This window comes from Dreissena polymorpha, chromosome 13 (genome assembly GCF_020536995.1).
Source record: "Dreissena polymorpha isolate Duluth1 chromosome 13, UMN_Dpol_1.0, whole genome shotgun sequence".
NCBI lineage: Eukaryota > Metazoa > Mollusca > Bivalvia > Myida > Dreissenidae > Dreissena > Dreissena polymorpha.
The window spans coordinates 11,927,728-11,934,144 of record NC_068367.1 but is presented as its reverse complement, the minus strand read 5'-3'; positions in this window follow the sequence as shown (position 1 = coordinate 11,934,144).

Here is a 6,417-nt window from a genome sequence, read left to right as displayed (position 1 = left end):
CCGTGCATGCAGCCTATTTAGCCTTCATCTCGTATGCGTCATTTCCCAGTGAGCGGGTATGCCCCTTTAAGGGCCCCTTTCGGACGAACAAGAGTTATCCCCCGGAAGAGACCTAGTGCACGCTGACCAGCCGTCGACTGCCTGTCGGGCTGACCTAGTTTCGGCCGGGAGTTTTAATTGGGATCGGAGCCAGGTGCAACCTATTTAGCCTATTACGCGCCAGTTTTGCCTGTGAGTGGGTATGCCCCTTTAAGGGCCCCTTTCGGACGAACAAGAGTTATCCCCCGGAAGAGACCTAGTGCACGCTGACCAGCCGTCGACTGCCCATCGGGCTGAACTAGTTTCGGCCGGGAGTTTTAATTACGGTCGGCCCCGTGCATGCAGCCTATTTAGCCTTCATCTCGTATGCGTCATTTCCCAGTGAGCGGGTATGCCCCTTTAAGGGCCCCTTTCGGACGAACAAGAGTTATCCCCCGGAAGAGACCTAATGCACGCTGACCAGCCGTCGACTGCCTGTCGGGCTGACCTAGTTTCGGCCGGGACTTTTAATTAGGATCGGAGCCAGGTGCAACCTATTTAGCCTATTACGCGACATTTTTGCCTGTGAGCGGGTATGCCCCTTTAAGGGCCCCTTTCGGACGAACAAGAGTTATCCCCCGGAAGAGACCTGTTTTAAACACCTAAGTGACACGTGTAAAAGATGTTAATCACACTTATGTAAAAGTATAATATGTATATACATGTACATATACACGTATGTACAGAGAATGACGTCTTTAGATGCAGATTTGCTTTTAAAATTGAAGCTCACAAACTTTAGTATCAATTGAACATAAAGATTATTGAACTTTTGGATTCATACCAATAAATGTTTAACACCTTGGTTAGATGTTGAACGACGCAGGTATCAAGAGGATTGAGTTGCGAAATGTATTCAGAGATCAGCCTTGTTTGAACTGTATTGTTCAAATAAAGGAGCACTCTTGAACACTCGATTTCAAGTGTTTTCGTTGGCATATACGAATGATTAAAAGGCCTTATTTGATGAGCAAATGGTACGCGGTGCGGATCATGTCATAATAATATTTAAATAAACATTTTTAATGAGTTTAAACAAATTTTACTGACGGGCAAACATATTGTAAACGGACCAATTTTTTTTATTCGGTATTTTAATGTTTCGAAACGATTATTATGGGGAAATAACAAACGACACCAAACGAAATGTACTGGCGCATAGTTCCCCACGAACGTCCATAAGAGCAACGACGATTTTAGGCTTGACTTAAAATCGAACCATTCTAATGATTAATGTACCACTCTTCCCATATCACTTCAATCTACCATATTGTCCCTGTTCTGGCATTATTCAAATACCTGGGGTTGTGCTCTTCCCACAAAAGCCTCTCTTTCCAAGTGTATGCATGTTAGCCTGTCACAACCACGTTCTCCGGTTCAAATCTTAAAACATGTGTTTTCTTTTTCCTACATCCAATGAATTCCTTTACAATCTGAAATATCGTGTTTGATCATATGAGTCAGTCCGGCCTTTGGACTTTTACGTACAATAATACGAATAGATACATAATATGATATGCACGCATTATTTTTATTTCATTATATGCGTTTTTAATAATTATTGTTTGTTATGCTATTTTTTGTAACCTAACTTTTTACTGAATTTATTGTTTTTTAACCCACAGTATATGTTAAATCATATTAATCAATATGGCCACATTAGCTCCTTCGTCAAATCAAAATCAATCTTGGACAATGTTGATATGATAGTTAACCAGGCATCGTGTGTAAAATATATTTTTTATAAAATTTAACACCAACCTATACTTCTCGGTCATAGTAGGCCATGTCCTAGTAGGGTCTCCATGCACCCCCCCCCCCTGGGATTAATTTTCACCTATACCAAGTTGTTCAGTAACTACTTAAGTAAGTAAATTTTTCACTTGTCCTCAAAGATAAACTCAAGTAAAAGTGTGCATATCAACCAGTTTCCATTGCAACCGCCACTCAAAATTGGAAAACGGACCAGGGCGACTATATCACATCATTATTATATTATATCTTATCGTAATACAAACAAATTAATGTTTAAACAAAGGCTACACATTGTGCTTTATTTTAAAGACCAAATTATAATTATTTATCTCATTTGCATATTCATGAATATTAATGAGAAACTAACAAAATCGCGAAAAAATACTATTTATGATCATAAATATGTTACTATACAATCAAATTTGATGAATTTGGTGTATATACCTAAGTTTCTAGGGGCAAATAACACATATAGATCATCGGGGCTTGTTGAAGTTTACAATAGGACACACAAATCCTACATGGCGCCAAAAATGACCGCCAAAATGGCCGCCAAAACCTATAAATGATCATAACTATGTAAATATCCACTAAAATGTGATTATTTTAGTGGCTGTACATAGGTTTCACGGGCCAAACAACACATTAAGATCATCAGACATTGTTTTAGTTTAATATATTACACACGATCCAACATGGCGTCCAAAATGGCCGCCAAGATGGCCACAAAAACCTGTAAATGATCATAACTATGTAACTATCGACTCAAATTTGATGAATTTGGTGTCTATACCTGGGTTTCAAGTGGCAATAACACATAAAGATCACCATACATGGTTTATGTTTACAATAGTACACACAAATCCAACATGGCGTCCAAAATGGCCACAAAGATGGCCACCAAAACCTATTTATGATCATAACTATAAAACTATCTACCCATATTTGATGATTTTGGTGTCTATACCGAGGTTTCGAGGGGCAAAGAACACATTGAGATTGTCAGACATAGTTCAAGTGTATTATGTTAGACAGAAGACAGAAATTTCACAAGGCGTCCAACGACACAATACGAATGACCACAAGTCCATTAATTTTGACGTGATTAGTGTTATATGAAATGACATCGTTTGGACCTGCCTGGATTTTGACAAGAGGATCGATATTTTTCAGCTTCAGGCAACACTGAGTTGGCAGGGAATAATGCCTATCTTGCATCTGAACAAAATTCTTGCCTATGATTAATAATTATGAACAATGGGGACAAAGCATGCATTCTGTCAACATAAGCCTTAGTTTGCAACCTTGCCACAATCTTCACACCATTGTAATGTTTGACCAACCCTTGTATTGGAAGGCTGCCGCAATCATCATTGATGCGCCACAAAGTAGTTGAAAATGTTGTTCAGAATTTGGGATGTTTCATAAACGTGTGAACTTGTGGGGGGGGGGGGCAAGGAGCCCTCATGGATGAAACTGCTCTCAAAACATACTTGAGGCTGATATGGAGAACATGCAATTGTGCACATTTTGACACGAAAATCTGTCCAGGGCTTCACGGGACCATGCTCTTGTTGAAAGGTGCATACACAACCAGGACCCATGAAGATCCAGACATTCAGATACTTCTGGATAATGCCAAGGATTTGTACTCTAACAACGCTAGCAGATGATACATGTTATGCGATTTTGATCAAATTCGAGAGAGCTACAGAGAAGAAGAAACGTTAACTTGCCATGACCTCAAAGACACGCATAGTATGGCTGAATTATCAGCTAATGATTACAATTTAAGCATATTGTTCTGTGTGTTGGCTGATACATTAGCAGGCAGTGTCCGATATGCTATCCATCTTTGCTGGGTACATTACCTGCAATCTGCTTATTACTACATGTATCTGCAGCAAATAAGCAACCTAAAGGAACGCACCCGTATGTTTATCGAAAGTTTGGTATTGGTTTTCACGTTGTTCGTAGGAAAAATCTGTGCTGGGCTGGGCTAGGATGTGATCTTGTCATTGCGCAAACATTAATGATGTTTTTATAGAGCACATGTGGTCTAACCCGCGGCAGTGAAATGACCGAGTAAATGCAAACCCCTTGGACCCTATCTGCAATATTCGAGCAAAACAGTGCGATGCAGGATTTTACAGAATTGACATTTACAACAAGTCGACAACACAAAGACTCAACTGAGGCGTGCATCAAGGGGATTCTTCTGATGTAGAGAAAATGCAGACACAGATTACAACCTTCTCACCATACACAGCTGACCTTACTCTGAGAAACATGGTCTATGGGATAGTGGCTGGGTCAGATATGAATGTTCGTGCAATTGAGGTGGTTTGGAAAACGATCATACGAGATATCATAGGAAAGTCAGTCTTTGTTTATAAATTTATGAGAAAATAAAGAGCCAAAGCTAATGGGAATAGCTTGGCTGTTAAGATCGCTTCTGACCGTGCTTTTTATCCTGCTCTTCTGTTCCAGCGTTTCCTGGTGGTCAAAATCTGGAGATGCTTCCCTTTCAGTCATATTGTCTTATGAACTGAGCTTCCATCCTGCTGCCTTCTTCGAAGCTAAGAAAATACTTTGTATAGCAGATAAGCCTCAGATCGCGACACATCATGTGAGGCTGTGATAAACTGTATTCATGAAACAGATGCATGATGGTGGCAGTTTGCTGCATTGTTGACCATGGAGAGGGCGATTCAAATAACGCACTAGTCGAGTCTTATGTAGATTCAGAAAAAGTGGGGTTCGATGGCTACGAAGACGGTCATTATAACAAAAGACACTACGCACCGGAGACGATAAAACAAACGTGAATCATATTGTGAGTTTCAGCAAAGAAACAGAATGCTCATGTAAAAAAGGAAGACTTTTTGATTCGTGACAGAAACAAGGCCAGCATGATTGCTCTGATCCGCACAACTCTGATTAAAGTGGGATGCTATGTTGTTCTGTCTTCAGGGGATGCAGACGTTGAAATTGTTAAATCAACAGTATAACGATCCCGTCGTAGCCCCAAAACATTGGTGGACGAGGATACAGATTTGCTCATCTTGATCATGCATTACTTTGACAGGGACAATAAGACCAACTACATCCGCTCTGATGTAAATTAATGTTCAAAGGAACACAAAGTGTTTAATATTAACCTTTTGAAAGAACAGCAACGGTAAAAAAGAAGTCTACAGAAGTTGGTAGAACCTGATCCTATCATGAAGTCATGTGCTATTTCATTCTCTCCTTCAAATGTCGTAAACTTGCTGGCTGGCTGGCTGGCTGGCCGGCTGGCTGGCTGGCTGGCTGGCTGGCTGGCTGGCTGGCTGGCTGGCTGGCTGGCTGGCTGGCTGGCTGGCTGCTGGCTGGCCGGCCGGCTGGCTGGCTGGCTGGCTGGCTGGCTGGCTGGCTGGCTGGCTGGCTGGCTGGCTGGCTGGCTGGCTGGCTGGCTGGCTGGCTGGCGGGCTGGCTGGCTGGCTGGCTGGCTGGCTGGCTGGCTGGCTGAAAACAGAAAGTACAACCCTATGACCGAGAAGAGGTATATGTGGGTGTTAAATTTTATAAAAAATATATTTTACACACGAAGCCTGGTTAACAATCATAACAACATTGTCCAAGATTAATTTTTGATTGGACAAAGGAGCTCATGTGATCTTTTAGATTAATATGATTTGACATTTACAATATCATTTGTGGGTTTAAAACAATTAATTCAGTAAAAAGTAAGGCGCATATGAAGAGATAAAAATAATATGTGTATCTTATATTATTTATCTTTTGGTATTATGCTAAATAAAAGGTCAAAGGCGAGACTTACTCATGTGTAGTAAACAAACACAGTATTGTTGATTGAAAATGGCAATTAATTGGATGTATGAAAAAGAAAAATACATGTTTTTATATTTGACCTGAAGAAGGTGGCTGTTACAGGCTCACAGGCAAAAACTTCGACAAAGAGGCCTGTCTGGGAAAGTCACAACCCCAGTTATTTGAATAATACCAAACAGGACCTAAAGTTTGGTAGATTGAAGTGATATGGGAAAAATGGTACATTAACCATTAGAATGGTTCGATTTTAAGTCAAGCCTAAAATCGTCGTTGCTGTTATGGACATTCGTGAGGAATTACGAGGCAGTACATTTATTTTGGTGTCGTTAGGTATGTTCCCATCAAAATCGTTTCGAAACTTTAAATACCGAATAAAAACTTTGGTCCGTTTTCAAGTCTATTTGCCAGTCAGTATAAAATTTGCTTTAACTCATTTTAAATGTTTATTTGAATATGAATATAAGAAGATCGTACCACGTACCTTTGCTTATCAAATAAGGCCCCTTTTATTTTTCGTATATGCCATGAAAACATTTGAAATAAACTATTCAATAATGCGATTTTATGTAAACAGTGTGTTTAAACAAGGTCGATCTCTACATACATTTACAACTCAATCACTCTTGTTACTTCCGAAAGCAGTCTGGAAAGCACGCCAGTCGTTCGTTAAATTTGTTTGTTTATGAAAGAACAGAAAGAGAGAGAGAGAGAGAGAGAGTAGAGAGAGGAGATGAGAGAGAGACAGAGAGA